This window comes from Salvelinus sp. IW2-2015, linkage group LG25 (genome assembly GCF_002910315.2).
Source record: "Salvelinus sp. IW2-2015 linkage group LG25, ASM291031v2, whole genome shotgun sequence".
Lineage (NCBI taxonomy): Eukaryota > Metazoa > Chordata > Actinopteri > Salmoniformes > Salmonidae > Salvelinus > Salvelinus sp. IW2-2015.
This window is the reverse complement of record NC_036865.1, coordinates 12,576,562-12,600,958: the sequence shown is the minus strand read 5'-3', so window position 1 is coordinate 12,600,958 and position 24,397 is coordinate 12,576,562. Positions and strand designations below refer to the sequence as shown.

The window sequence follows — 24,397 nt, the reverse complement described above, 5'->3', positions numbered from 1 at the left end:
GGGTTGCCACAACCTTTGGAAGTATGCTTCGGGGTCAGTTGTCCATTTGGAAGACCCATTTGGCGACCAAGCTTTAACTTCCTGACTGATGTCTTGAGATGTTGCTTCAATATATCCACATAATTTTCCTTACTCATAATGCCAACTATTTTGTGAGTCCACAGTCCCTCCTGCAGCAAAGCACCCCCACAACATGATGCTGCCACCTCCCGTGCTTCACGGTTGGGATGGTGTTCTTCGGCGTTGCAAGCTTCCCCTTTTTCCTCCAACATAATATGGTCATTATGGCAAACAGTTCTATTTTTGTTTCATCAGAGCAGAGGACATTTCTCCAAAAAGTACGATCTTTGTCCCCATGTGCAGTTGCAAACTGTGAGTCTGGCTTTTTTATGCGGTTTTGGAGCAGTGGCTTTCTTCCTTGGCTGAGCGACATTTCAGGTTACGTCGATATAGAACTCATTTTGACTGTGAATATAGATACTTTGTACCTGTTTCTCCAGCATCTTCACATGGTCCTTCGCTGTGTTCTGCGGATTGATTTGCACTTTTCAACCAAAGTACGTTCATCTGGTAGGAGACAGAACCCCGTTCCTTCTCTGAGCGGTATGGTGGCTGCGTGGTCCATCGGGTTTATACTTGCGTAACTATTGTTTGTAAGATGAATGTGTATATATTAGGCATTTGGAAATTGCTCTAAGGATGCAACCAGACTTGTGGAGGTCTACAATTTTTTTTTCTGGGGTCTTGGCTGAATTTTCTTTTGTACAGCTCAGCACTAACTGAATGAGCCACTCGGGGGCAAAATAAAAACATCCGCTGGAGTAAGCACACCACTGTGACTTATTGAAATGACCAATGAAAAATCCATTCGCTTTGAAGGGAGCCATCGGACTGAACCTCAATGGAATTAAAGCACACGCATTTATATAACTTGATCTCGAAGTGGCAATAAAAATGAACACAGACTCTATTCTTCTTTACTGTGGTCTCTCATCAACTACAAAGCAAATGATCTGAGGACAAAGTGTTTTATTTGCGATATTTGAAGCCATTACAATTGGGTACTCATATTACTTAAAATAGTACCTTATTATTCATTGTGAAAGCAGACACTTGTCTACTGTCTATTTTCCCCAACCTCAAGGACAACACACTATCATGAGAGGAAGGAAGCAGCACAGGGTCCCTAGAGTTAAATTAGTGTTAAGTGCCTTCTATTAGGGGAAAACAGCAGTAGAAGACACTTGATATTCTGTGTCAGCAAACCCTACAGTTTCTAGTTCATATCCCACAATATCTGGGATTCGAACCTAAAACCCCCTGAGACCAGGGTCCGACTCAAACCTCAACCATTATCCACCCATCATTCCTCTGGGAGTTCCTGGCCTCTTAGCTGGTTTTAGTGTGTACTAGCTGTTACCAGTGCTGCAATTCAGACACTAGCCCAGTGCGTTTTTAGCTCTTTACACTTTTGAAATGACTTGATTGACTTGAGTCTCCATTGTTAAAGCCAAAAGCTATAATAACCTCAACCTCACACAGTCGATAAGAAAGAGGCATAGAACTCAGTTAGACGGGGAGTTTATTGCGCTAGCAACAAGACTGCGGATTTACAATAAAAAAACATTAAGTGAGTGCTTTGGGCATTTTCCTGCTGTAGAATAGATTCACTATGTGCATGTCATGACCATGATTGATTATTTACATTGGCTAGAGATAGCCCAAGTGTCACGTGTGCCTAGGATTCTATTTTTGTTTTGCTTTATTTTTAATTTATTAACCTAAAAGTGCTTTAAATACAGTATTTGCGAATTCCAAGATGGCGTAGCAGTCGGACGTGTGTTTTGTCTTGTCCCGTGTAAATAATCGTTTTCCTCGTTTTTTCCGTTTATATTTTAATCTCACTTTCCATCTACGGACTGAATATACTCTCCTGCAACCCCCAACACCCAATGTGGTACGGATCTGCTATTTTTATACTTTAGAACCGGAACCCCCATCAGAAGCTAGCCAGCTAACTAACTACTAGCTAGTTATCAGTTAGTCACTGCTAGTGGTCTTTACCGTTAACTCGGACACCAGCCAGCCTCAGCTTGGTCAATACATGCCAGTCTGCACAGCGCGATATCAACCCAGAGAATATCGGACTGCTTTTTCTCTACCAAATCTCCAGATTGCTACCGCAAGCTCTGGACCTTTACACCGGATCAGATAGCTAGCTGCAATCTGAGTGGCTACTCCTGGCTAACGTCTCTGTCCCGAAGCAAGCAACAGTTAGCCTTGAGCTAGCCTCGAGCTAGGCCAATCTCCCGGCTAGCCGAAGAGGTCCTCCGGCTAATTCTTGTGCTACAATACATATTTTGTCAATTGGCCTGGACCTTTTTTTGCCGACACAGAGCCCTGCCAATCCATCACAACTGGTCTAAATCAGCTACAAGCTAATTTAGCCATTTTTTGCCGCTGCTAGCAGCTTTTACCTTCTGCACAGACACCAGCCCTGTTATTAGCCTGGATATTACTCACCAATTTACCAGCATCGGACTGTCTCTCGACAACAACGCCGGATTCCTGCCGTAATCCCTGAGCCACTACTTCTGATCCTCACAGCTAGCTTGCAGCTAGCGCAGCTAGCGCCACTGCCACGAAGCTAGCACCAGTTAGCAAACACAATTCTACAATTCACAACCTCTCTTTCGCCATCGCCATCCGGCTTGGATTCTCTGTCGACACGACCACGTCTGGTCTGCAGACGAAATACCCCCCCGTCTGTGGCCCTCAACCGGTCCGTCTGAGAAAACCTCTTCCGTTGAGAAGAGCCAGCACCCCGGGCTATCTAATCCTTTAAAAACTGCCGCGTGCTAGCTTAGTGAGGCCTCCCTGCTCCATCTACGGCTGCCCCCTGGACACTATGATCACTTGGCTTACAATAGCTGATGCCTGCTTGTCTAGTCCATTTTAATTCACGGTACTTCCTTCTGTTATTTGTGTTTTATCTTTCGGCTCCTGTGCTCTTAACTCACGGATCTGCGTGTGTAGTTAATCCGACCCCTCTCTGCCTAGTCGTCGCCATTTTTCTCACACTGTTGTTGCTGTGTTAGACTACACCCTCGTTATTGCTGCTCGTTATCCTTACTGTTGTTTTAGCTAAGCTCCTCCCAATAAGCCACCTGCAAATCACTTTCATGCCTTATTGTATGTCTCTCTCAAATATCATATGCCCTTGATACTGTTGTTCAGGCCTGTTATCGATTATCAGTTGTTTTTGGTTTGGGGCAATGGACCCCACGTACGTTCCAACTCCTCCGTACTCATCTGATACCCTCCTTTGTCCCAACCCCCACACATGCGGTGAACCTCAACCCTTGAGACCAGCATGTCCAGAGATACAACCTCTCGTTATCATCACCCAGAGTGCACTGCGGCTTGCCTCCGCTTGTACTCGTAGCCCACCATACCTGTCTGCACATTTGCCAGAATCTATTCTACCACGCCCAATATAATCTGCTCCTTTTAATTCTATGTCCCCCAACGCTCTAGGCGACCAGTTTTGATAGTTTTATGCCGCACCCTCTGCGTACTGATCTAGCCTCTTGTTCCTCGGGTGATTGTGGAGGTTATTACCATGGCCCTGCATGATCCCAGTCACCCTATTTGGTTGTTGGACTATCTGTGATCGAAAAAGCCTTGGCTCATGCATGTCAACATCAAGAGCCGTCCTCCCTACGTTTTGGCCTTTACTCACCTGCTTTTAGACACTCTTAGCCACGCCTGATGTCCTTGCCGGTGTCCGAATCCTGGCTTAGGAAGGCCACCAAAATTCTGGATTTCCATACCCAACTATTAACACTTTCGTCAAGATAGAACTGCCAAATGGGGGAGGACGTTAGCATTCTACTAGCAAAGAGATAGCCTGCAAAGTTCTGTCATACTTTCCAGGTTACATCCCAAACAGTTCGAACTTCTAATTTTAAAAAACATTAATCCTCTCCAGAAACTAAGTTCGTCAGACTTTTGTTGCCGCCTCAAACAAGGCTGCCACCCCCTCTAGGCTCCCAGCTGTGCCCTGGACACCATCTGGAATTGTTATCGCTCCCCATCCTAGCTTCGAGTTTTGTTCTGTTAGGTGACCTAAACTGGGATATGTGCTTAACACCTCCCCGGCAGTCCTAGCAATCCAAGACTTTGATGCCCTCACAATCTCAACAATCATCAAGGAACCCTCACCAGGATACACCCTAAATCCGTAAAATGGGCAACCCTAATAGACATTATCCTGACCAACCTGCCTCCAAATCCCTCTGCTGTCTTCAATCAAGATCTCAGCGATCACTGCCTCATTGCCGTATCCGCCACGGGTCCGCGGTCAACGACCACCCCTCATCACTGTCAAACGCTCCTAAAAACACTTCTGCGAGCAGGCCTTTCTAATCGACCTGGCCGGGTACCCTGGAAGGATATTGAACCTCATCCCCGTCAGTTGAGGATGCCTGTCATTCTCTTAAAAGTTACTTCCTCACATATTAGACAAGCATGCTCCGTTCAAAAAATGCAGAACCAGAACAGTATAGCCCTTGGTTCACTCCAGACCTGACTGCCCTCGACCCAGCACAAAACCATCCTGTGGCGAACTGCATAGCATCGAAGAGCCCCCGCGATATGCAACTGTTCAGGGAAGTCAGGAACCAATACACGCAGTCAGTCAGGAAAGCAAAGGCCAGCTTTTTCAAGCAGAAATTTGCATCCTGTAGCTCTAACTCCAAAAAGTTCTGGGTACTGTAAAGTCCATGGAAACACAAGAGCACTCCTCCCCAGCTGCCCACTGCACTGAGGCTAGGTAACACGGTCACCACTGATAAGTCCCGTGATAATCGAAAAACTTCAACAAACATTTCTCAATGGCTGGCCATGCCTTCCTCCCTGGCGACTCCAACCTTGGCCAACAGCCCCGCCCCCCCGCTGCTACTCGCCCAAGCCTCCCCAGCTCTCCTTTACCCATATCCAGATAGCAGATTTCTGAAAGAGCTGGAAAACCTGGACCCATACAAATCAGCTGCGGCTTGACAATACTGGACCCCCTACTTCTGAAACTGTCCGCCGCCATTGTCGCCACCCCTATTACCAGCTGTTCAACCTCTCCTATCCGTAATCATCTGAGATCCCCAAGGATTGAGAAAGCTCGCCGCGGTCATCCCCCTCTTCAAAGGGGAGACACCCTGGACCCAAACTGTTACAGACCTATATCCATCCTGCCCTGCCTATCTAAGGTCTTCGAAAGCCAAGTCAACAAACAGATCATGACCATCTCGAATCCCACCGTACTTCTCCGCTGTGCAATCCGGTTTCCCGAGCCGGTCACGGGTGCACCTCAGCCACGCTCAAGGTACTAAACGATATCATAACCGCCATCGATAAAGACATTACTGTGGCAGCCGTCTTCATCGCCTGGCCAAGGCTTTCGACTCTGTCAATCACCATATTCTTATCGGCAGACCTCAGTAGCCTCGGTTTTTCTAATGACTGCCTTGCCTGGTTCACCAACTACTTTGCAGACAGAGTTCAGTGTGTCAAATCGGAGGGCATGTTGTCCGGTCCTCTGGCAGTCTCTTATGGGGGTACCACAGGGTTCAATCTCGGCCGACTCTTTTCTCTGTATCACATAATGATGTTGTCTTGCTGCGGGCGATCCCTGATCCACCTCTACGCAGACGACACCATTCTATATACTGTCCGGCCCTTCTTGGACACTGTGCTATCTAACCTCCAAACGAGCTTCAATGGCCATACAACACTCCTTCCGTGGCCTCCAACTGCTCTTAAACGCTAGTAAAACCAAATGCATGCTTTCAACGTTCGCTGCCTGACCCGCACGCCCGACTAGCCCCACACCTCGGACGGTTCCGACCTAGAATATTGTGGACATCTATAAGTACCTAGGTGTCTGGCTAGACTGCAAACTCTCCTTCCAGACTCATATCAAACATCTCCAATCCAAAATCAATCAAGAATCGGCTCTATTCCGCAAACAAAGCCTCTTCACTCATCCGCGCGCAAACTTACCCTCTAGTAAAACTGACTATCCTAACCGATCCTCGACTTCGGCGATTGTCATCTACAAAATAGCTTCCAATACTCTACTCAGCAACTGGGATGCAGTTTATACACAGTGCCATTCGTTTTTTACTAAAGCACCTTATACGACGCCACCACTGCGACCTGTATGCCTATCGGCTGGCCTCGCTACATGTTCGTCGTCAGACCCACTGGCTCCAGGTCATCTACAAGGCTATGCTAGGTAAAGTGCCGCCTTATCTCAGTTCATGGTCACAGATGGCTAACACCACCGCAGCACGCGCTCCAGCAGTTGTATCTCACTGATCATCCCTAAAGCCAAAACCATTTGGAGCCTTTCCTTCCAGTTCTCTGCTGCCTGCGCCTGGAACGAATTGCAAAAATCTCTGAAGTTGGAGACTTTTATCTCCCTCAACAACTTTAAAATCTGCTATCGCGAGCAGCTAACCGATCGTGCTGCAGCTGTACATAGTCCATCTGTAAACTACCCACCACATATACCTACCTCACCCCAATACTGCTTTTATTATGTTACTTTCTGCTCTTTTGCACACCAGTATTCTTCTTGCACATGATCATCTGATGATTTTCACCCAGTGTTAATCTGCTAAATTGTAATTATTCGATTTATTGCCTACCTCATGCCTTTTGCACACATTGTATATAGATTCTCTTTTTTTTCTACCATGTTATTGACTTGTTTATTGTTTACTCCATGTGTAACTCTGTGTTGTCTGTTCACACTGCTATGCTTTATCTTGGCCAGGTCGCAGTTGCAAATGAGAACTTGTTCTCAACTAGCCTACCTGGTTAAATAAAGGTGAAATAAAAAAATAAAAAAATCATATTGTGTGCTGTGTTTTGGATGACTTCTAATTTACTTATTTGAGTGACTTCCTTTACTGTGAATCGGTTAACCCCTTTGAAACGTTTGTCTCATTGTGTGAATGATGGAAAGAGTGTGTAAATTAGGAACCTGAGCCTATTTGATTCTGTGATCAGACATATAGGCTCCCGAGTGGCGCAGCGGTCTAAGGCACTGCATCTCAGTGCTTGAGATGTCACTACAGGCACACTGGTTCATATCCAGGCTGTATTACAACCGGCTGTGATTGGGTTAGGGTTAGCGTGGCGCACAATTGGCCCAGCATTGTCTGGGTTTGGCCTGTGTAGGCCATCATTGTAAATAAGAATTTCTTCTTAACTGAGTTCCCTAGTTAAATAAAGGTTACAAGAATATGCAGTTTGTAGGTGAAAACTATTTCTAAGATGCATACTTTTAGTTTTTCAGAACTYACTTCACTCGCGCAAAAGAGGGAGGCGTGTGGTGCTAGCACATGTGTACATCAAATACACTGTTGGAACTCCAATTAAGATGTTTACATGTCCTAATAATTCTAAAGATTGCTCAGAAAACCAGGTGTTTTAATCGGTATATGCTTACAGTACTTCGATTATGATCTTACTCAGATTAAGATAAACAAAGTAAGGTGTTTACATGACTAATGCCATACTCAGCCTACTGCCATAATCAGTTGAATGTCGAATTATTATTGTGCATGTAAAAGTACTCAATGTTTTGCAGATTCAAGCCAGAAGAGGACAGGTGCCACAGGTCAGACACACCACTACTGCCGCTATGTCTAGGGAGAGGGGAACGGGATGAGTGTGACCATGCTCGGGAACAACGTGTGAGTGCTTACCAATGGTTTCCAGTATGATGACGTTTCTAATTAAGCTTTCTCCCCGCTCTCCAGACGTGTCCTGTCTAGATGACACTGCCGAGGCGAGGCCATAATCACATGGTCGGTAACCCATAATCACATGGAATGCTAACGCCAAGATTACAAATTTGCCATTACAACAATGGACTTTAGTGTGCGTGTGGTGTGAGTGTGTCCGTGCCTGTCTTTGTCTTTGTGTTATTGTAACCCCCTTTTAAAAATAAACAAAGAGAAAATAATATTAAAGAATCGTAAACTGACTGTCTACCTCCTGCCTGTGGATGTGGTATTGGGATCCTAAAGAACCTTCGTTTTTGACGCAAGCATGACACAACAATTTCTGTAAAAACAAACAAATGGATGGCTATGTGTTTGTATGTGTTCAGTAAGTATTTGCACTTATTATATGTGTGGTCCATCTCTTGTGGTGCATTGTGGATCTGCGTTGTGGTCAGGGTAGCTACAGATTGTACACCAGATAATGTGATATAACGAAAGATTGCTGGTGTCCATTACTGGGCGTTACAGGGAAGCCACATACAAACCGGAGCCATAGATTTTTTWAACTAACTTGTTCTTGGCAATACTTTATTTGTTCTCGATTCAGTAAAAAAAGTATCTTACAAATGTATGTTTCCAGTTGCAGGTGGTTCTACAAAAAAACAGCAAACACTCAAAGATATTAAATCCAGGTGTTGTATCGAGTGAGATATGCCTCTTGCATATGTATAGATCTTTGTTTTGGTCGCACTGTGTGATGCGCTGTCATCTACTTCTACACGGGTCCGTGGACTCGTTTTCTGAGAAATGCTAGATGTTCCCTGCAAAGATGGCGAGGGACCTCCTTGTGCAATACAAAACATGGGGCTTTCCTGTAACGTCCAGTAATGGACAACAAAAATCTTTGGTTATATCACATTATCTGGCGTACAATCTGTAGCTATGGTTAGGGAAGATGTAAGGACTTAACCCCGGTGACCCTGCTGTCCCGCATGAACAAATAAAACTTCATCATCCTGCTTCACAGCCCATCTGTGTCCGCCATCTTACCCAACATGACAGCTCAGTTTCCTACTTCACACTCCACACCATGGCCATGAAGCAACTGTAGTCTTAGGAGACTGTTAGTAGACTGTTAAAACTTCTACTAATACAAAATTCAGCACAAATGTGTGTTGTTTTTTTTTAACTAGGCAAGTCAGTTAAGAACAAATTCTTATGTACAATGACAGCCTAGGAACAGTGGATTAACTGCCTTGTTCAGGGGCAGAATAACAGATTTTTACATTGTCAGCTCGGGGATTCAATCTTGTAACCTTTCGGTTACAAGTCCAACGCTCTAACCACTAGGCTACCTGCCGCCCCCTGTGCGTGCGTGCGTGCGTGCGTGCGTGCGTGCGTGCGTCCCATCGCATCCCATGATGAGAAATTTGATCTCTAACTTTGACTGAAGGAGTCAGATAACAGAAAGTAGAACACTCTATACAATAGTTCACCTGACASAAGACTGAATCCAAACATTACACTGTTGATATTATGTGCATTTTACATTTGCTGTACTTTTTGCCATATTTGTTTATAACAAAATCAGAAAATACTCTGGATACATTCAGTAACATCATTGGACTATTCCTGGAAAATGTGGGGTAAGTGCAGCATGAGACAAACTAACTGGTGTCTCCAAGTGGACACACACCTCTCCAAAGTGTGCACAGTTTCAATGTACTTTTATGGCAGAAAGAAGAGTCTTCAACTATAAGGTACTTTAGGTCTCCTAGCTGTGCTGTTGAGGAACTAGAGCAGGCACACTTGTAGTTGTTAAGTCTGCAACACAACCCTGCATCCCCGCCATCACACAATTACTGTTGTTGTTTATGCCATCCAAAAAAGGTCCATTATATATCGCAATGTGGATCAGGTGGGCATGATTTGAAAGCTTGTTCTATTGCCAACATGACTAGCCAAGTTATAAAGTACGATTTTACAGTGTTTGTCTTTTTGGTGAACATAGAGAGGAGTCGTGAGTGCATTCAGGTGCGTGTGAAGAGACACATTTTCTTCACAATAAACAAACATAGAGTCATTCTGTTCAGAACAACCCAGGGTATGACGACTTGTCGTCTTGTAAATGTACATCAAACATAGTGATCATAGACGTTGACACTGTATATGGACTCACGGGTGTTTGGCTTGCTTGTATGACATCAAAGTGGTATTTATTATAATCCTCATCTTTCAAAACACATCAAGTCATCTTAATTTACAACATTTCCCTCACTCAGGCAACAAAACATGTGCAAAAGTTGCCCAATTACCGGGAGGGATGGGGGCAACTTCTTGTCTCGCAAGCTGCTCAAGTTTAGAACGGCTGTCAGTCAAAACCCATACAGCGCTGTGAAGCACAGAGGCAGAGCTCGGATGTCATGTATAACATGTTACTGTACAGCCACTGCGTTCCAACGTAGGCGCTTATTAGTGCCCAAATCTGCCATTTTCAACCCACAAAGGGGTTATATATAGAACTTTTAGGGGTGCGATATATGAAGCAAGCAATAGAAAACTTTTTGGTTCTATCCAGAGATGTATTTTCTACAACAGCAGCATCCAGTTGTTACAATGAAACAATTCAGAAAAGGCACTTGGACACACACACACACACACACACACACACACACACACACACACACACACACACACCGATATTATTTATATGGTGCATATTGTTCAATATGGATGTTTTTTGTAAAGGTTCTATAAAGAACCATGCTTTTAAGGTTCTAAATGGAACATTAATTGTGCTATAAAGAGCCTTTTCCTACGGTTCTATAGAGAACCATTAAAAAAAGGTTCTATATAGCCCCAAAAAAGTGTTCCGCAATGGTTACAACCCTTTTTGGGGCTATATAAAACCCTTTTTTATGGTTCTTTATATAACCCTTATGGAGAATRGTTCAATAAAGAACATTTCTAACTCTTACATGTTATTTGTAGAACTATACAGGCAGTTTTATTCGAGTTTAATAGCCATATTATATTGTTAAAATTCTAAAGGTTTTTATTAACGTGTTTATTAACAAGTTGAAGTTGAATCAGGTGTGTTAACTCTGGAATGACAGAGGGTCCCTGAGGAGAGCATTGGGAACTACTGACTCAGTCAAACGTTCTCAATTGGCACAAGGCCATATGTGAATCTGTCACAAGACACCATCACTGTCCATAGTCATATATAACATGTAATATAGCATAATACAACAGATTAGATCAACTGGGATGACACTTTTTGCTTGCTCAAAAAGAGCTGTGAACAAACCACGCCCCAAAATATTACATATGATCTGCTGCCCCTAAATTTTAATTACCACTTAAAGTGGGGGAAAAAACTTTATTGAGCGGCAAAGACCAGTGAAGAGCTCAACGTGTCAGTATGGTTCCACATAGAACCATCACCCTTCCCTTGAGGAAGCCACTTGTATGTGTACACTTACTTCACTTGCACAAAACCTCTAATCATTGTCTTTCCCCCTCTGTAGCTCTGTGCGCTAGAAGAATTCCCAGTAACAGGTGACTGATGAAGTAGCCTACCATTAAATTACTGTTTAAATCTGTTTACTCGTTGGCCTACATGATAACAGCTCGTATACTCACACGAAGGCGTGGTAGATGAACGCCCATGCCCTGGGTCTCTCCAGTACATTATAGAGGTAATTCTGGAGACGACGGTAGTGCGCGTTTCTGCGCCCGCTCTGCGCGCTGTAGATGAGCGGCTTCCCGAGCAAACTCAACCGGGCGCCCTTTCGCCTCTCCGCGCCCCCTGCACCTGCCGCGCCTGGTGAAAGCATCCCGTCTCCGACTCGAACAGCGTTGTTCATCCTCCGTCCAGACTCCACATCTTTCAACCTATAGTTCTGAGCCCGACGCCCTGGAGAGGTTTTCAACCAGAGCCCAGAACTAGCTTCATCGCCACTGTGGTTGCGGGGCATGGCATCACCAACACCGGCTGGGGATGTGCAGTAACCACGGGGACGTGCACATAGAGTATAAAAGAGTTTGCACAAAGAGGTCTCTTGGAAAAGCAAACTAAGGTGTAGGAAAGAAAACCATACTGCTATATTGATGAATTACTTTAAATAACTATAATTAACACTAGGCTGTTTTATGCTGTCATCTACTGGGGTTCGGTGCGGTAAGTAGAATTCTGGGGTTTGGAGACTTCTGTGCTCACGGCGCTTTGGGCATCTGCGTGAGGCGCGGGAGGAGCGGGGTTATGAAGGAGTGTCAACGTCTCCTGGACAGATATTTGGCGAGGGGAGGGAATCACCCGACACTCACTCACTCATCCTTCCTCCCACCCTCCCTCTCTTTCTCTCCCCTCTTTCTCTCTTTCTCTGACTTCGTAATATCCACGCGGCTCAGGCGTTGCACAGACAGACAACCAGCTCGATGTTTCTGAACCCGGTTCAAGCTTGCCTTCCAAAGTGGCGCTTAGCTTGGCTCTTCAGTGCGCGCGTCTTCAATCATGGCACAGCAGTTGTGTAGAATATTGAATCACTCGGAAACCAAGTATGTGGAATTAGAGAACAGCAACAAGCCCATGGCTACCGGGGAATTGACGTGTGGCTTCAGCAGAGCAGGGGACAGGCACGTGTGGTGCTGAGGAAAACCTATTCAGGAGTTAATCATTTGTATTCTGAAATGCTGCCTCAATATAATACATTTTTCAAACACCTGAAACAGCTTTTTCCTGCAATCTAGACCCATTATAATTATGCTTTTTTTCCTGCATATCTAAGCACACATCTTGAGTTGTCTGTATCCTCCTGACTGGTGSCTCTTTTTTTTAAGAAACAAAATAATGAACAAGGTGGAAAGTGTGTTCCACCACTCGCTAGCAGACACACATTCCCATAATTATATGAAATGTTACATCAAGTTTAAAAGTACAACGAAAATAAGAACAAAACATTTTCTGAGTTTTTGGTCAATATGACATGTCAAAACGATAAAATGGAAATGTTTGTTGTTAATTTATTGTATTATCATCCAATAATAGTTTTAAATCATAACAATATTATTAATTAAACTCAAATAATACTTTCATCATAAGCAAAAGCCTAAAAGTGKTACTTTTTGCTCCCTGCTCTCCCTCCCCTACGCTTCCATTTTAATGATGGTGAACACAAATAAGATTAGTTAATTCAAAACGAAACAAAGTTTATATTACATCACAAATAACGTGTGCAAAAGAAGAGGACATACACCTTGGGTAGATTCAACACTGTCCTCCCTCCTACTCAATGTATCCCAGATTGTCGGGACTCTCTTGTAGCCTGAATATGGACAATGAGATTCATCCGTACCCAAAGTTTTTTGATTGGATTTCCTTCTTCGTTTGTTTTCGTTTCAAATATGACTATCTGTCCTCATTTCTCGTTTATGTACATTTATTTGATATTTTTGCATTTATGGCTGCAGGTCACACGCTCCTCAAAACGCAATTCAAAGGCAACAGAGCTTCTCTGCCCACGTGATCTCAAGTGAAACACCTTATATTGTAGACTATTAGGCCTACGCAGCGGAATAAATTATATCCACACATTCAAATACAGTGGCATCCTTATGAGAGGATATAAAACACCAGATTAATAAATAATTGGATTGAGAGGAGACTTGGCTAGAGGAGCACAGCAAGTGACTGTGTGGTGTTGTGTTGTGTGTGTGTGTGTGTGTGTGTTGTGTGTGTGTGTGTGTGTGTGTGTGTGTGTGTGTGTGTGTGTGTGTGTGTGTGTGTGTGTTGTTTGTGTTGGTTGTGTGTGTTTGTGTGTGTGTGTGTGTGGTGTGTGTGTGTGTGTGTGTGTGAGCATACATGCATTTACTGTTTATGTCAGATGGGGAGCTTTATGGACAGGGTGTCTTATTGAAGATAATGTCTTTCAGGAGTTAGTAAATTACTAGTAGGCCATTACCGAGCCATATCCCCTGCCTCTCTCAGCAGGGCAGAAGGCCATCATCCTGTTCTCTAATATCAGTAAGACCACAAGCATCTGTGAAACTACTTCAGAAGGGCAATTTGCACAGCATAAGAACCATACTCTCTACATCACTGTTGCGACTGTACCTCTCATTCGGGAGAAGTCCTAGCGGGACCACTAACTGTCCTTTTAGTATTCTGAATCTGCTATCTGTGTCATAACTAAAGTACCCCATCTAGTGGTGACAAGTTGACATCACAAGAAGTCTGGGTTGTCTATTGTCTTGCAYGCTTATTATAACATGAAACTAAGTCCCCATTTCACTTTTGCTCTACTGTTACAATAGTCAATATAATCATGGATGCATTCAAAGGGTAAGAGTGATAAAGAAGTCTTTAGAAAGGCTTAATTAAATGGGTAAATCCACTCATGAAGCAGCAATGGAGGTCATTAAACTTGCATGTTAGCCTGCAGGTYTCCCTTCAAAGCAGCTAATCTAAGCATGCACACATACATAAAMTCCTCTCAATTGTCAGTCATATGGCCTTGTGGGATCTATCAGCAACTCATCTCCTTTTATTCTGTTTCATAAAACCAATGGTTCTACAAAATGAATTAGATGATGCACCAGTTTGGAAAAACTGCTAGTAGAAATCATTCAACCATTGGGCATAGCACAGTATATGGGGAGTCTAACAGAGCGAGAGAGTGAAAAGGGAATAGAGCGAAAGAGAGAGAGAGAGCAAATGTACTACAGACAGTGGGAGAGAGATAGATAGGGAGATAGAGCGAGACCGAGACCAGTGAGAGACCAGTTTGGTTCATGGAATGTTTAGGCCTCTCTTCATCCTGTGCCATATTTTTTCGGAGCTGCCGGAGCATGGCTCAGCCATGAAGCAGAGCATGAGGCCAGACAAGCGCCCCCATAATGTGTGCCATTAAAATACTGAGGAGATTACATGGCTATTGGGATCAAGGCAGGGCCCCATGAGTAATGAGTCTTAAAACATTAGCAGTGGACGCTAGCTGGAGATGAGCTCCAGACTTGATATGCTCCTTAGCATATTTGCCAGATCCAGGTTATAAATCAGATTATTTTTATAGTAAAGAGATTTTTTTACACCACAGTGGTCATGATTTTGATACATAGCGGAATGTTGCGCCAGGCAAGGAGATTGAGCACCTTCTCACCTCCAGCTGAACTAAACTCAGTTCAAGTGAGCAACCAAACAGGGTTAGAGTTAGGGTGTCACGTCTACTCCGTCTACTCCCGCTTCTCCCCTCAGGCTCCTGCTTCTCCCCTCCGGCTTTCGGTCGCCAGTTTACTAACCACCGGTCCTGGTAACCATCATTATGCGCACCTGTTAGCAATCATTACGCACACCTGCGCTTCATCATGAGGTACACCTGGACTCCATTACCTCACTCATTACCTCCCCTTTATCTGGCACTCTCTTAGGTTCTTTCCTCAGGCAGTATTGTTTCTGTTTTAATTGTCAAGACGCTACACCTATGTTTTATCAGTCCATGGTCTTTGTTATATTAAACTTCCCACCTGCTTCTCGACTCCCAGTGTCTACGTTACAGAATACTACCTCAGAATGGAAGCAGCAGGTAATCAGAACATCTCCCAGACGGTCGACGAGCAGAGWTACCTACTTTGTCAACACCATGACCAGCTGGCACAACTGGGGACGGCTATGGAAGAGGTTCAACGTCTCTGCTATGGAAGAGGTTCAACGTCTCTGCTATGGAAGAGKTTCAACGTGCCTTCAACTAGCACAGGATACTCTACCACCAGTCGAGCCAGCACACCAGCCCATTCAACAACCCCGTCCAGGTCAGCGATGCCCGTTTGTCCTGGATAAATAAGATGGCACCCCATCTAAATGCCGTGGCTTCCTACTACAGTGCTGCCTCTACTTTGCGCACCAGATGGGAGCGCAAACCACAGAGGTCCAAGGTTGCCACGGTCTGCTGACTGGGTGGGCATTGGAATGGGCCACTGCCGTCTGTTCCGTATGTGTCCAAACCAAATCTCCCCGCAACGCTCCAACGGATCTCCTTCCCCTTCACATGCCTCAGCGTCCCTGGTCTCATGTACACATTGACTTTGTCACTGATTTCCCCTCTGACAGTTTCCCCACCACCATTTTGGTGGTTGTGGATATATTTTCCAAATCCTGTCGTTTCATCCCTCTCTCTGGGCTCCCTACTGCTCTCCAGGTCACTGAGGTACTGTTCCAGCAGGTCTTCCGGCATTTTGGCCTTCCGGAGGACATCGCCTACRACCATGGCCCCCAATTCACATCACAGATCTGGAGCGCCTTTATGGAGAAGCTCGGGGTCACGGTCAGCCTCACGTCCGGGTATAGGCCTCAATCTAACAGGCAGGTGAAGAGGATGAACCAGGAGCTGGGGAGTCACTGGCAGGGAGAGTGGGCCCGACTCCTTCCATGGGCGGAGTACGCCCAGAATTCATTACGTCACTCGTACACTGGGCTGACTCCCAGTGTTCTTAGTTTTCAGCTGGCCCTGGCTCCGTGGACCCTGGGCCAGACTGAAGCTCCTGCAGCGGATGAGTGGTTCCGGGGCGCAGAAGTGTGGCGTGAGACTCCAGCTCGTCGTCCACCGTCAGAAGGAGCCGGCAGACCGCCATTGCAGTGAGACACCATGTTCCATCCTGGGGATTGTATCTGGCTCTCTACCAGGAACCTCCTACTCCGCCTGCCCTGCAAGAAGCTGAGCCCCCGGTTTGTGGAACCGTTCAAGGTTCTCCGGAGGGTCAACGAGGTGACGTATAGGTTACAGCTTCACAGTGACTACTGTATCTCACCTTTTCATGTCTCTCTTCTCAGGCCGGTGGTTCCTGGTCCCCTGGCTTACGCTGTTTGACACCCCTCCGCATCCCCCTGGACGTCGGGAGGTCCTGCCTATGCCGTCAGATCCCTACTGGACTCCGGCCGTTGTGGGGGTCGGCTCCAGTACCTGGTGGACTGGGAGGGGTACGGCCCAGAGGAGCGGTGTTGAGTTCCGGTGGAGGACATTCTGGATTCCAACATCTGTGATTTCCATCTTCGCAGCCCGGCCCGCTTCTCATCYTCGGGGCCGTCCCTCTGGCCGGTGTCGTCTTGGAGCTGCGCGTCAGAGGGGTGGAACTGTCACRTCTCCTCCCTTCCGGCGTTCGATGTCGCTGGTTTACTAACCACCGGTCCTGGCATCAATCATTACACGCTTCATCATGAGGCACACCTGGAMTCATTACCTCCCCTTTATCTGGCACTCCCTTAGATTCTTTCCTCAGACGGTATTGTTTGTTTCATGTCAAGACGCTACTCCTGTTATATCGTTCTTTGTTATATTAAACTTAAACTTACTACCTGCACCTGCTTCTCGACTCCCAGCATTTACGTTACATAGGAATATAGTTAGACTGTGTGGATAATTAGTTCAACTATTGCAGAGCTTAACAAGGTTAACAATGGATGATGCTTGCAGTAGGTTTATTTGAGAGCTCAGTATGACACGTCAACTATAACATTGATACCAATTCACATAATTTATCCACTTACATGATCTATCATCTACAATGAGTGAACAAAACATTAAGTACACCTGCTCTTTCCATGACAGACTGACCAGGTGAAAGCTATGATCCCTTAATTATGTGACTTAAATCCACTTCAATCAGTGTAGTTGAAGGGGAGGAGACGGGTTAAAGAAAGACTTAAACCTTGAGACATGAATTGTGTGCCATTCAAAGGGGGAATGGGCAAGACTGTCACGCCCTGATCTGTTTCACCTGTCCTTGTGATTGTCTCCACCCCCTCCAGGTGTCGCTTTTTTCCCCCAGTGTATTTATCCCTGTTTCCTGTCTGTGCCAGTTCATCTTGTATGTTAGTCAAGTCAACCAGTGTGTTTTTCCCGTGCTCTTTTGCTATTCTCTTGATAGTCTTCCCGGTTTTGATCCCTGCCTGACTCTGGACTACTTTCCCTCTTGCCTGCCCTGACCTTGATTCTGTCTGCCCGGTACCTTTTGGACTCTGAACTGGTTTTGACCCTTTTGCCTGTCCATGACCATTCTGTTGCCTTACCCTATTGGCTTAATAAATATTGTAAGACTTCAACCGTCTGCCTCCTGTGTCTGCATCTGGGTCTCGCCTTGTGTCATGATAAAGACAAGATTTAAGTTCCTTTTCCAGGCGCACAGGTTTCTGTCGAACTGCAACGCTGCTGGGTTTTTCACTCAACAGTTTCCTGTGTGTATCAAGAATGGTCCTCCAGCCAACTTGACACACTTGTGGGAAGCATTGGAGTCAACATGGGCCAGCATCCCTGTGAAACGCTTTTGACACCTTGAGTCCATGCCCTGACGAATTGAGGCTGTTCTGAGGGCAAAAGGGGGTGGTGCAACTCAGTATTAAGGTGTCCTTAATGTTTTGTAAAATAATATGCACTTTTATAGAGAAACGTGATACATTGAATGTGACCTTAGTTGAATGTAATCTATTGTATTACTGTTAATACATCCCTAGAGCATGACTCTATTATAACATTATACAGTCTACTATACATAGTATTACTATACTACATGCATCACATTCTTGTGTTGATGACACTGTATACAGTGCATTTGTAAAGTATTCAGACCCCTTCACTTTTTCCACATTTTGTTACATTACAGCCTAATTCTAAAATGGATTGAATAGTTTTTTCCCCTCATCAATCTACACATAATACCACATAATGACAACAAAAAAACAGTTTTTCAGCATTTTTGCCCCCAAAAATAAAAATAACTGAAATAACACATTTACTTAAGTATTCAGAGCCTCGAGTGTTCTTGGGTATAACGATACAAGCTTGGCATACCTGTATTTAGGGAGTTTCTCCCATTATTCTCTGCAGATCCTCTCAAGCTCTGTCAGGTTGGATGGGGAGCGTCCACAGCTATTTTCAGGTCTCTCCAGAGATGTTCGATTGGGTTCAAGTCTGGGCTCTAGCTGGGCCACTCATTCAGAGACTTGTCCCGAAGCCATTCCTGCGTTGTCATGGCTGTGTGCTTATGGTCGTTGTCCGGTTGGAAGGTGAACCTTCACCCCAGTCTGAGGTCCTGAGCACTCTGGAGCAGATTTTCATCAAGGATCTCTTTGTACTTTGCAGCGTTCATCTTTCCCTCGATCCTGACTAGTCTCCCAGTCCCTGCCGCTGAAAAACATCAAAGTTCTAGAAATTTCCCAATTGTCTGACATTCATGTCTTAAAGTAATGATGGACTGACGTTTCTCTTTGCTTATTTGAGCTGTTCTTGCCATAATATGGACTTGGTAAATTACCAAAGAGGGCTATCTTCTGTATACCACCCCTACCTTGTCACAACACAACTGATTGGCTCAAACGCATTAAGAAGGAAAGAAATTCCACAACTTAACTTTTAACAAGGAACACCTGTTAATTGAAATACGTCCAGGTGACTACCTCATGAAGATGGTTGAGAGAATGCCAAGCGTGTGCAAAGCTGTCATCAAGGCAAAGGGTGGCTACTTTGAAGAATCTCAAATATAAAATACATTTTGATTTGTTTAACACTTTTTTGGTTACTACATGATTCTATATGTGTTTTTTAATAGTTTTGATGTCTTCACTATTATTCTACAATGTAGAAAATAGTAAAAATAAATAAAAACTCTTTAATGAGTAGGTGTGTCCAAACCTTTGACTGGTACTGTATGTAGATTAGATTTTTTCTTCCATCCTAGCAAAATTTATATCAAGGTGTTTTGGTACTTCCCTTATGCACATTTCTTTTCCACGTGCTAACTTTTACTATACCACAGGTCAGTAGTCTACCGGTCTTTCTATGCTGCCCTCTCTCCACCATTCATAGTGACAGTAGTGGTAGGTGGATCATTTGTCCAGACCTGCAATAGGCTAACTAGCAATCTTTSCCCACATAAAAACATTCAATGCTGCATCAATTTTCAAAATGAATCCATAAGAACAAACAGGATTAGCTGATAGGCATTGGAGAGGCCAGGTGTGTAATTGCGCATGAAAGAACAATGAAAACATGAAACACACAGCTCAAAAAACTCCCCTATTGATATTGTTTAGGGACAATACAATTATCCTACCTAGACTAGCCTACAACACCACAATGAAATTAATAATTGTATAATTATTTTCAAAATTCTACTCTAGGCTGCAGTGAAAATGTAATTTGAATAATGGCGCAAAAGCCCCATATCTAACTCGATATATGAGTGGCTGTCACGCCCTGACATTAGAGAGCTTTTTATGTCTCTATTTTGGTTTGGTCAGGGTGTGATTTGGGTGGGCATTCTATGTTCATTTGTCTATGTTTTGGTATTTCTTTGTTTTGGCCGGGTATGGTTYTCAATCRGGGACAGCTGTCGATCGTTGTCTCTGATTGGGAACCATACTTAGGTAGCATTTTCCCACCTGTGTTTTGTGGGTAGTTATTTTCTGTTTAGTTTTTTCTGCACCTGACAGAACTGTTSGTTGTCGTTTCTCGTTTTGTTATTTTTGTTCTAGTGTTCAGTGTTAATAAAAATCAKGAACACTTACCACGCTGCGCTTTGGTCCGATCCTTCTTCATGCAACGATGACCGTTACAGTGGCACTGCCATGCCTCTGTTGTGTTTGAGTAGCCGAAGCCCACTCGTTTTTAATGTGTTCATGTTTTAGTCTCACGAACAACTTTTCCATCCAACCATTTAATGTGGATGAATTACCTGTTGCATGAAAAAAGTCACGACCGGGCTGCCGGTACAATTTTATAAATGCCGACAGACAATTTGTTCGTTCAACATAGTGGGATCTTATTGTGAAGGTAAAATTAACTAGAAACACAAGCATTTCGCTACACCTGCAATAACATCTGCTAAATATGTGTATGTGACAAATAACATTTTGAAATTAATTATGCGAGATATGGTGGTGGAAACACCTTTATGTGCACACATTGATATAATAACCATCATTTYGAAGTAAAATTGGAGTCGCGTGATGATATGGTGTGTGGTCCTCCAGTGTATTAGGCTACAGATTAAATAAATGACGACAAGGGTCATCAACTAGATTCAGCCACAGGCCGATTCTTTTGTTGAGCGGATGGTCGAGGGGCCGAAACATAATTAAAATCATTTGTAGACTCCAAATTGACCACAAAAAGCCTAAACATATATAAATGTTTGACTAAAACATAATCATTTCAAGCTTTGCTTACATTTGTATACGATCATGTGTTGGGTTGTTATACAGAAGATAGCCCTATTTGGTAAAAGACCAAGTCCATAGTATGGCATGACAAGATCAAATAAGCAAAGAGAAATGATTAGTCCATCATTACTTTAAGACATGGTCTGTCAATCCGGAACATTTCAAGAACGTCGAAAGTTTCTTAAAGTGCAGCCGCAAAAAACCATCAAGCGCTATGATGAAACTGGCTCTCATGAGGACCGCCATAGGAAAGGAAGACGCAGAGTTACCTCTGCTGCAGAGGATAAGTTCATTAGAGTTACCAGCTTCAGAAATTGTAGCCAAAATAAATTCTTCACAGAGTTCAAGTAAACAGACAAACCTCAACATCAACTGTTCAGAGGTGCCTGCGTGAATCAGGCATTCATTGTTGAATTGCTGCAAAGAAACCACTACTAAAGGACACCAATAAGAAGAAGAACTTGCTTGGGGCAAGAAACACGAGCAATGGACATTAGACTGGTGGAAATTTGTCCTTGGGTCTGATGAGTCCAAATTGGAGATTTTTGGTTCCAACGCCTTGTCTTTGTGAGACGCAGAGTAGGTGAACGGATGATCTCTGCATGTGTGGTTCCCACCATGAAGCATGGAGGTGTGATGGTGTGGGGATGCTTTGCTGGTTACACTGTCAGTGATTTATTTCTAATTCAAGGCACACTTAATAAATCTTCTTCAGGCTAGGGTCCTTTTTTTTAAATTTCCGCCTGACTTACGTGCCCAAAGTAAACTGCCTGTTGCTCAGGCCCTGAAGCCAAGATATGCATATAATTGGTACCATTGGAAATAAACACTCTGACGTTTGTGGAAATGTTTAAATAATGTAGGAGACTATAACACAATAGATATGGTAGGAGAAAATCCAAAGAAAAACCAACCTGACATTTGTTTTTGAGAGCCCATGCTCTTCCAATGGAAAGTATAGGGAAATAATTAAATCCAGCTCCCTGTATGCAATTCCTATGGCTTCCACTGGGTGTCAGTAGTCTTTGTTCAAGGTTTTGGGCTTGTTTCTTCCAAAACGAGTAAGAATAATGACTTTTAGTACAAGGACATCTGCTTGGAATTCATGTGTGAGCGCCATGAAGACAATGTGCACCTGCTAATATCACTTTCCTATTGACATACTTCTTTCCGTATGAAATATTATAGTATCTGAGGATTAAATAAAAACATATTTTGACTTGTTGAAACAAGTTTAGGGGTAGATTTTCGGATTCCTATCTTGGCATGTTGAAAGAGTGGATTACTCAAATCGATGGCGCCAACTAAACAGACTTTTTAGGATATAAAGAAGGATTTTATCTAACAAAACGACACTACATGATATAGCTGGGACCCTTTGGATGACAAATCAGAGGAAGATTTTCAAAAAGTAATTGAATATTTAATCGCTATTTGTGAATTTATGAAACTTGTGCCGGTGGAAAAATATTTTAATGTGGGGCGCCGTCCTCAAACAATCGCATGGCATGCTTTCGTGTAAAGCCTACTGTAAATCGGACAGTGCTGTAAGATTAACAAGAATTTAAGCTTTCAACCGATATAAGACACTTGTATGTACCTAAATGTTTAATATCCATAATTTTTATGAGTATTTATTTGAAATGAGCGCCCTCCAGTTTCACAGGAAGTTGTCCCGCTAGCGGGACGCCTAGCCTTCAAAATGGCTATCACAAACATTCTGCAGCAATACGCAGTCCCATCTGGTTTGCGCTTAATGGGACTATCATTTGTTTTTGAACAGGACAATGACTCAACACACCTCCAGGCTGTGTAAGGGCTATTTGACCAAGAAAGAGAGTGATGGAGTGCTGCATCAGATGACCTGGCCTCCACAATCACCCAACCTCAACCCAATTGAGATGGTTTGGATAAGTTGGAACGCAGAGTGAAGGAAAAGCAGCCAACAAGTGCTCAGCATATGTGGGAACTCCTTCAAGACACATACACACAGACACCAGAAATACATTACCTTCCTCGGGGATGAGCAGGACGACCAGACTAGTGACCTCATACATTAAGAACAGAGAACAAGTACACACACATGAACGCACATGCACAACACACACAGTACAGGCCAGCACCAGAACGAATCAGTTGGACGGGCATTTGGTTTCCATTAGGGGGCACGTTCTTTCACGGGACCTCCTGTGTCCCGCGCTTGCTCCAGCACTAACACACCTTGATACAGCTAATTAATGTCACATCTGCTCCTGCTACAACCCCTAGTGGACATCTGGTGTCTCCTTGACCTGCAGCCATTCCCCCAGTTCTCTCCCTCTTTCTCTCTCTCTGCTGTGTGTGATTGTGTGGTTGGAGACAGGTTGCTGGAGTCAGAGCAGTTCCCCACCAGCTGCAATCTGTACCATAATCAAGACCTCTGCAAATACTCAGTCCTGCCACTTCCACTCTGCCAGATTGTAATCTCCGTTCAGTCAGTCACGCTTCTAGCTATTTGTTGTTATTTAAGATCCTGTATCCTGCTGTGCCTATTTCCTTGCCTGACGCTGTTTATCCTCTCACTGCAGTTTTGCCGCTCTGACTCTGGTTCCTGTCTCCTGTTCCACATCTCACCACCCTGCTACCCTGTTYTGGATTCAACTCATTATCACTCCCTTGGATTCCCCTCCGGACCTGTTTACCCTGTCGCAACCCAGCTCACTCAAACCTCAACCTCCACATCTGGTTTCTTACAACTCATCCGTGCTTCCCTGGATCTGCACTTCATCTCTCCCTGTGTTACAATAAATATMTTGGTTCATTCATTCCTGTTTCCTGGTCTGAGTCTGCTCTTGGGTTCCCCTGTGTTGCTCCGTTTAACAATTAAGTTCCTGAGGGGCGACTGATTAGTAAAAACTTGTGTCTTAGTTTGAGACTGGAACAAATTCCTACAGTAATGTGAAAGATGTTAAGAAATGTTTTTTGAGTAAAATGCCCCTTAAAGATCATTGTAGAAACACTTTACCTTAAGCTGCTCTAACTGTGTAGTAACATTGTATTTACACTATTAACAACATTGTATTAGCATTTTGTTGTTAGAATACTTTAGTCATTGCATTTTGATTGCATAATATCAAAATTGAATGTGTAATCATAACAACAATAACAATATTATTATTAAAAACAACAACAACAATCATAATATTATTAATAACAATAATACTAATCATAATAACGGGTGTATAATAATATCATCAGTACAAAGGTATAAGAGCAACTTGTAAAATGTTACGTAAATGGTTTCTAGAAATAAGACAAGGAGAGGCCATTCTATRCTATTCAGAAGCACCCTAGGAATACCCAGTCATATGGAAACGTGTCTTCTTTCCAGATACATGATCCTAAAGTAAGCTAT

The 24,397-nt window shown here is 43.9% G+C and overlaps 1 pseudogene; it reads right to left on the bottom strand.

The window, feature by feature from the left end:
* Positions 1-12,391, bottom strand: part of LOC111951960 (potassium voltage-gated channel subfamily KQT member 5-like) — a 132,058-nt pseudogene extending 119,667 nt beyond the window's left edge.
* Positions 12,392-24,397: the final 12,006 nt, after the last annotated feature.